General features: G+C 44.5%; 1 protein-coding gene across 7 annotated transcripts in view; it reads left to right on the top strand.

Moving 5' to 3' along the window:
- The first annotated feature begins 1920 nt into the window (after positions 1-1920).
- Positions 1921-6983, top strand: part of FAM172A (family with sequence similarity 172 member A) — a 255691-nt gene continuing 250628 nt past the window's right edge. For 4 of the 7 annotated variants that reach the window (XM_052700345.1, XM_052700342.1, XM_052700347.1 and 1 more), the window contains exon 1: positions 1922-2053. The gene's annotated coding sequence lies outside the window, so the exon portion shown is untranslated. Of the gene's footprint in view, positions 2054-6983 lie in introns of all 7 variants that reach the window. The other 3 variants (XM_052700339.1, XM_052700340.1, XM_052700343.1) reach the window with 3 other exon arrangements.

The raw sequence follows: 6983 nt of genomic DNA, 5'->3' as shown, positions 1-6983 counted from the left end.
GCCTGGCAATAAATTCAGAGTCTGCAGCAATTAATTCAGGGTATTCAGCAAACTGAGATTCTGTATATGGCTGTTTTTCCCAGATAAGCAGGACATCTGGAGCCTAACGGGAAAATCTCAACATTCCATAAGCTGTGGGGAGATATACTGTACTTTGCTAGAGCTGATAATATAAGCATCATAACAAGGTAGATGAGATAATTAGAAACTTAGTCAGCAGCTGATTTTACATAAACGATTTCTTGACCAAATATGCTCAAGATCTGAGCTACTTAGCACACAACTTTTTGGCTGGATAGTATCTCCCAGTGGAACTCCATGACCACCAATGACTGCTTGCAAGAACCCCCTATTAACACAGTGCATGTCTTGTATTAGATTTTAACATGTATAGCAATCCTCAGAATAGATGGGTACTTCATTGAAATTCTACAAATATTCATATTTGTTGAATGTATATGATCTATGTGCTTCAGGTTATATGCATGCATGCTAGGAGTGATCCCTCACACACTCATTGTTGCAATAAAGCAATGTCAACTTTCTAACCTGACATTCAGGTTGGCAAGTTTCATTCCTGGATTATGCTGGCAAGACCATCTCCAAGATTGGAGACTCCATTAGATGACAGAAGGAATATCTCATATTATGTTACCAAATCATAGTATCATAGAATCATTTGAGTTGGAGGAGATGATTAAAGGTCATCTAGTCTAATTCCCCTGCAACGAACAGGGACACCTACAGCTCCATCAGGTGCTCAGAGCTCCGTCCAGCCTGGCCTTGAATACATCCAGGGATGGGGCTTCCACCAGCTCTCTGGGTAATCTGTGCCAGTCCCTCACCACCTTGACTGTAAAAACTTTCTTCCTTATATACTATACAAATCATTTCTCTTTTAGTTTGAAATCACTTCTCCTTAGTCATGGTTTTATGATTTTTATTTTTTTTTTTTTGTATCAGTACTCCACATCACAACATCATACACTGGGAGTTGAAGAGTTCATACACCAGTAGATTGTCGATAGTTTTGGGTATACATTTCTCAGAAGGAAAGAAGAACTTCATCTCCCTTAAGACTTTCACTGTTCTGTTTCTGGTTTCTGTTTAGAGGGAAAGATAAAACTCCCCACGAGTCAAGAGATTGCCTGTTCTTTTACTGCTTACCTCTGAAGTGTGTTCTTCCTAGCCATCTTGCCTTCAGCATTTGCGTAAGGCCTTTGGTTTTTTAGACTCTCTCATTTTATTTGATTTACTAGCTTCAGTTCCAACTATATTGTATTATATTGTGCTACCTTGCATTTCGGTATCATATTTAGTAAATTAGTTTTCTCTCTCAGCTCTTTGCCACCATTTTGCTCTTAGGCCCATCTCCCTACCTTTCTTTTTCCCTTTTCCCCCACTCCTGGTGTGTATCTGCGCTACATTTAGTCACAGAACCAGGCTGAACTGGCCCAAAACCGCTGATACCCTTATCCTCTCCCAACAGACCCTGCCAAAGAGCCCATCCCCTCCCTTCCCCTGTTTTAGCGCTGAAATGCTGCTCTCGGGTCTCCCTGGAGCCTACTCCAGGCTGAACGGCCTCAGCTTTCTAATAGGCCTGGGGTAGCAGGACGGTGGGGGCTAGATGCACGTTCTCTGGCTAAGCCACACCAAGGCGCTGGAAACGCCTAGTAGTTATCCATGACCTCCAACTCGAAATATTCTGTGGCCCTACGTCTATGGCGTGCAAGAATACGTGCGAACGCCCAAGCGCTGTGCACTGACTTAGCTCTATGCCGCAATTCGCTCTTACAAGCGGCGATTAGCACGCCGAGCGCTCCCGGCGCGGCGCTTCCCACGCCCGCCCGACGCCCCAACCCCACACGCCGCTGCTGCCGCTCCACTTCCGGCTTTCCCGCAGCGCCCCCCGTTGCTGACGTCACTGCGCGCAGATGCCGGAAGCGGAGCGGGAGGGAGGAGAAGGGCGGGCGGCGCGCGGCGACGGGATCGCGCGCCTCCCGCTGACGGCGCCGGTCCTGCCCCGCCCCGCCCCGCCAGCAACGGGCGCCAGGTACGTGCTGCGGCCCGGCCCCGGGGCGGGAGGGGGCGCGAGCGGTCTCGGCCCTGCCGCCGGCGTCGCGGGGCCGCCACGCTGACGGGAGGAGCGGGCCCGTGCCGCGCGGCCGCCTCACGCCTGAGCTGCCGGGCCTGGGCTGCCGGCTCGCCGCGCGGTGGAAGGCGGGAGCGGCCGCAGCGGTCGGGCTGCCCGTACTTCCACGGCGTGGTGTGCGGCCGTGGGGCGCCGCTGGCAGCTGGCGGGAGCAGCGCCCGTCCCGAGCGGCCCGGGCTCGCTGCTCAGCAGGCCCGCGGCTGCTGGGCTGGTCCCCGAGAGCGGACTGGGCAGCCCGGAACGAGCCCGTGCCACGCCGCACGGGACGTCTCTTTGTCCGGAATGAACGATAAACATCACCGCAAGCTTCTGGTAGTCTTGGTGCTCTCCCTCTTTACAACAGCTTTCTCTTTTGTACCTTTTGCAAGTTTTCCTTGCAGTCGCCAACAGGAAAAAGTCCCTGGGTGAACTCTGCTCTTCTGACCCACTGCAAAGCCAGGCCCAAGTGCTCACTTCCCCTCAGGGCTTTGTTCTCCTGGCATTGTGAAGCTAAGAACTTCTTTCTGTTTGGAGGTTTCATAGAGTTGGCTGGGCACCTTGGGAACCTTCACCAAGTCTCTGTCATTTCTGAGTTGTACAGACTTAAACTCCCCCCTGTACTTGGCACTGGCAAGGCCGCACCTCTAGGTCTGTCCTCAGTTTTGGGCCCCTCACAGAAAGAAAGGCATTGACATGCTAGAGGATGTTCAGAGAAAGGCAGAGAAGCTGTGAGGGGTCTGCAGCACAAGTCTTATGGAGAGCAGCTAGGGAGCTGGGATTGTTCAGTCTGGAGCAGAGGAGGTTCAGGGGAGACCTCATTGCTCTTTTCAGTGACCAGACAGAAGGCAGTGATGAGGTGGGGGTTAGCCTGTTCTACTGGGTAGCAGTGATAGGATGAGACAGAATGGCAGCAACTTGCGCCAGGAGAGATTTGGGTTGGGTAGTTGGGAGGTTTTCTTTGCTTAAGTAATGATGCAGTGGTACAGGCTGCCCAGGGAGGCGGTGGAGTCTCCATGCTTGGAGGTGTTCAAGAAATGTGTGGTTATGGCACTGAGGGACGTGGTCAGTGGACATGGTGAAGTTGGGTTGGGGATGAACTACACAATCTTCTTCAACCTTTATGACTATGAAACTTAAAGAGGTAGCTTTTATTTTAAATGACCACTGTTGTGAAATTGTGGTTTGGCATTTAGGTAACTCAGAGTTTGTTGTTACGAAAGATGTTGCGTATCACAACAGATGCATATAGTGCCTGTTGAAGAAATGTTGGATTTCCTCCTTCCCTTTCAGATTTTTAACTCTTAACCACAGCGCTGCATGGGCCCAGCTGCTCAATCACATGTAAGCCAAATTGACGTGTCCTCAAAAAGCTAAGCATACACTTTACTGCATTTCTGTGCAATGTTTTTTGGATAAGATGATAAGTTTAACAAGCCTTGGGCACAACACACGTGGTTGGTGAAAGGTGTGTTAGAAAATCAACAGCAGCTGGAAGACAGCTCAGTGTCACTGGTCTCAACTGTACACAGAAAAATGGTGACAGAGAGAAGGGCTGTGTCGGTATTTGCCCTCACAATAACAGAAAGGTGGACACCTTGTGCTCACTTGTGCTACCCACAGCAAAGCTGTGTGATTGTGTTGGTTAGAGAAAGCCAGAAAAATATTACAATTGAGTGTTTCATATAAATCACGTAAAAAAAGGTTAATATGCTGTAATGTACAGACAGTGAAAATCTTAGCTTTACAACACTGGTGTTCTGTTGGGCAGCCTGGTGCAATGCTGCAGTTAGCTGGTGGCTGTGGCATGTCTTCTTGTGCCCTCATCTTGCTCTCTGATGTGCCCCTGCCCAAACACAGTGGTTTAACATGGGTGTGATATAGTGCTTGAATTGACCTGACACTTTTTGTCTGAAGTAGATTAGCTGGTGCTGGTAGGCGTAGGAATGAGATGAAAACTTCCAGCAGTCCAGCGATACAGAGCAGCTGGAAGCAGATGGGCATCATCATTTCAGAAGCATAGTACATGCTGTGAGTGCTGGCTGCCTTACCAAAATACCTTTAATTATTGCAACTTTCTCACCAGAGTCTGGATTTTGCCTTTTTTCTTCAAATTGCTTTTTCAATGGTTATGGCCAATTACGACTGTATGTTAATTTGTTAGTTGACTCTTTACTGAGCTGTCTTTTGTCTCGTAGTTAGCTAATGTTTGGGAAAGCTTCTCCTTGTAATCACTCAGTAGGGAGTTATGTTTTGGTCTTTCATCCTTTAAGTTTCACAAACTAAGTTGTTTTTTTTCTTTACCCTTGAAGACAGAGCTCTGAGGTTTTGGAGGTTTTGTCCATTCTGGCCTCTATAGAAAAAGTACTGAATGAGAATCTATTGCTGGTACTTTGTATTTGACCCGCTGTTCCTTTGGGGAGCAATGTGCTGTGATGACTGTGGAGTTTTTTGTGTTTACAATAGATTCCTGGAATTCTTTGAAGTAAAGTATGCATGATGCATATCTCTTAAATTTTTTTTTCCTCACTTACTGAAACAAATTATTTAACCGTGGACATGAAGACATCTGCTTACGAAACTTGATGCTGCCCTATGATTTTTATTCCATCTTTCAAGAGGTGTTTGTCTTTGTAACCGTGATTGTACATATGCCTACAAATCTTTGGATTCATTTCATGGATCTGTACTCAGTGAGATTCTTGAAGTAGAATTTAATCTGTAAAAAATGGTTATTTTGCATGAATTTTTTTCAGTGTTTCAAAGCATTGTGGTTAGAATGTGCATCATATGTATTTATGTAATTTTTATTTTATTTTTTTGACTGGAGTGAGGACTCTTGGTCAGGAAGCAAATCCAGCAAGCACAGAACTTCACAAATAAAATGCTGCTTTCCAGTTGCATCAGCTTGCTCACAGCACTGTTGGGTGCCTTCATCTCAAAGGATGTAGGAGGGGCTGGGAGAAGGAAGAAGTAAAGGACCATTTGCCCGGAGGGCTTCAGCAGATGGTAAACCTGCAGCCCAGTTACCTTCTATGTGAGCTGACTGTGGGAATCAGCCCCCTTACCAGTTTCTTAAGCTCTCTGCTAGTGTGAGTCAATTATTGATGATGCTGCTAGTTAGAATCATGACCTGCTTTGTGGGTTTGCAGTATTGTGATGTCACAGCTTTTGCTCCTGTTGCACCCTCCTGAAGGGGATTTCAGCCATATTAAGGTTCTGCTTGTTGAAACCTCCCCAGTACTTCAATGAATATTCTCTTTAGTTGGTATCCAGCAGAGAAAAGATGCACTACATAGAGCTGATTAAGCTAATTTTAGGCTTTGTAGTCACTTTGGTTTCTAAGTCTTTCAGCTTTCTGTTGCCCAGCAGATATAGAAAGGCAGCAGTCTGTGTTAACTCTACTATATAGACATTTTAATGTTGTAAGTTGTGATTTTTAATACTGACATAAAGTAAGTGTTGTTTCAAAAACTATTATTACACAAATCACTGCTGGAGTAAATTTAGGAAACTTTCTTTTAGCAAATAAGGTGGCAAATATCGGGTTCTCCTCTTCCTTATCTTGCTTGAAGTTTTTTTTGTCTTAGGAAGAAGGCATAGTAGGCCTCGTTGTTTTATTTTTGATACATGCTGGAAGCTAGCAGTTCTGTTGTACTTTACAGTTGTCATCTGACCTCTGTGCTGGAAGGAAAACTATCCTGTTTGTTTTGTTGGTTTTTTTTAAGTAAAGACTATTTGTCTGAGAAGATGAACAGGATGATTCTGATTGACTGTGTAGTCATTGTACCAATTACACTCCAGGCTGGCTTGAATGTTGTGTTGAAGATCAAATGCAACAGATAATGTGGTTGGTCGTAGTCTCTTTTAAACTTATAGGAGCCTGGATTCACAAAGACTTGAAATTCACATTTGAGTGAATATCATATTTATGTATTGCACCATGAGCATAAATTCCATCCAAATCTCAGTTGTCTTGTTTATCTGAGCCGTATTCACTCTTTGCTTTTTTTCTTTCTTGTCCTGAGTATAAGCAAACAAATTTGGCAGCATCTAGGATTTTGTTGTTGTTTCCAACAATAAGCCTGTAATTCATCCTGTAGAGCATACTTGCTGGTCTTGATTAAGAGTATCGGATTTAAGTAGAAACTGTCACCATAGTTAAAAACAAAACTGGAGATATTTTTAAAAAGAGATGTACCTTCAGCCTCGTGTTGGCTCAAGTCTGACTAACTTGCACACAGTGTACTTTCTGTTCCTCTGTGTTTGTGGAACTCGCCTGGATCAAACTTTGGAATATTCCAGTGTTGCCTTTATCCAATACATTTTAAGCTGATATTCATCTACCAGTTTATGAGACCATATAAATGTAGTTGTCCACATCCAACCAGTGAGAGAGCAATTAGAGATATCAAAATCAATAAAGCTGTTTGTATTGCAGACTCATATTTGATACATTATAGTCAGTGAGACAAAAAATAATGGAGTCATCTTGTTAATTCAAATGCTTACATTTTGAAACAAGATGATTTGAAATTTAAAGGAAGGAAAAACTGATTATCATAGTGATATGCATCTTTTTTTTTTTTTTTCCCTTTGGCTGTCTGCATTTCCTACTTGCCCATGTTCAAACTGACTTTCAAAGTTCTAGTAGAGCAGTTAAATTTTCCTGTCATTTTCTGTTCTCTTTTCCTCAGTTTTACCAGATAATGAACTGAACCTGGAAGTTGGTAATTGAAAGGAGAAGAAAAAAAAAAGAAAAAGGATGAAAAGAAATAAAGGAAGTTTTCACTCTGAACAGCTCCCTGTTCTGGTTTTACTCAGATCTGATTCCTGAGTTGGTTCATGGTGCATT

This window comes from Tympanuchus pallidicinctus, unplaced genomic scaffold (genome assembly GCF_026119805.1).
Source record: "Tympanuchus pallidicinctus isolate F22 unplaced genomic scaffold, pur_lepc_1.0 scaffold4, whole genome shotgun sequence".
In the NCBI taxonomy this organism is placed as follows: domain Eukaryota; kingdom Metazoa; phylum Chordata; class Aves; order Galliformes; family Phasianidae; genus Tympanuchus; species Tympanuchus pallidicinctus.
This window is presented reverse-complemented; position numbering and strand designations above follow the sequence as displayed.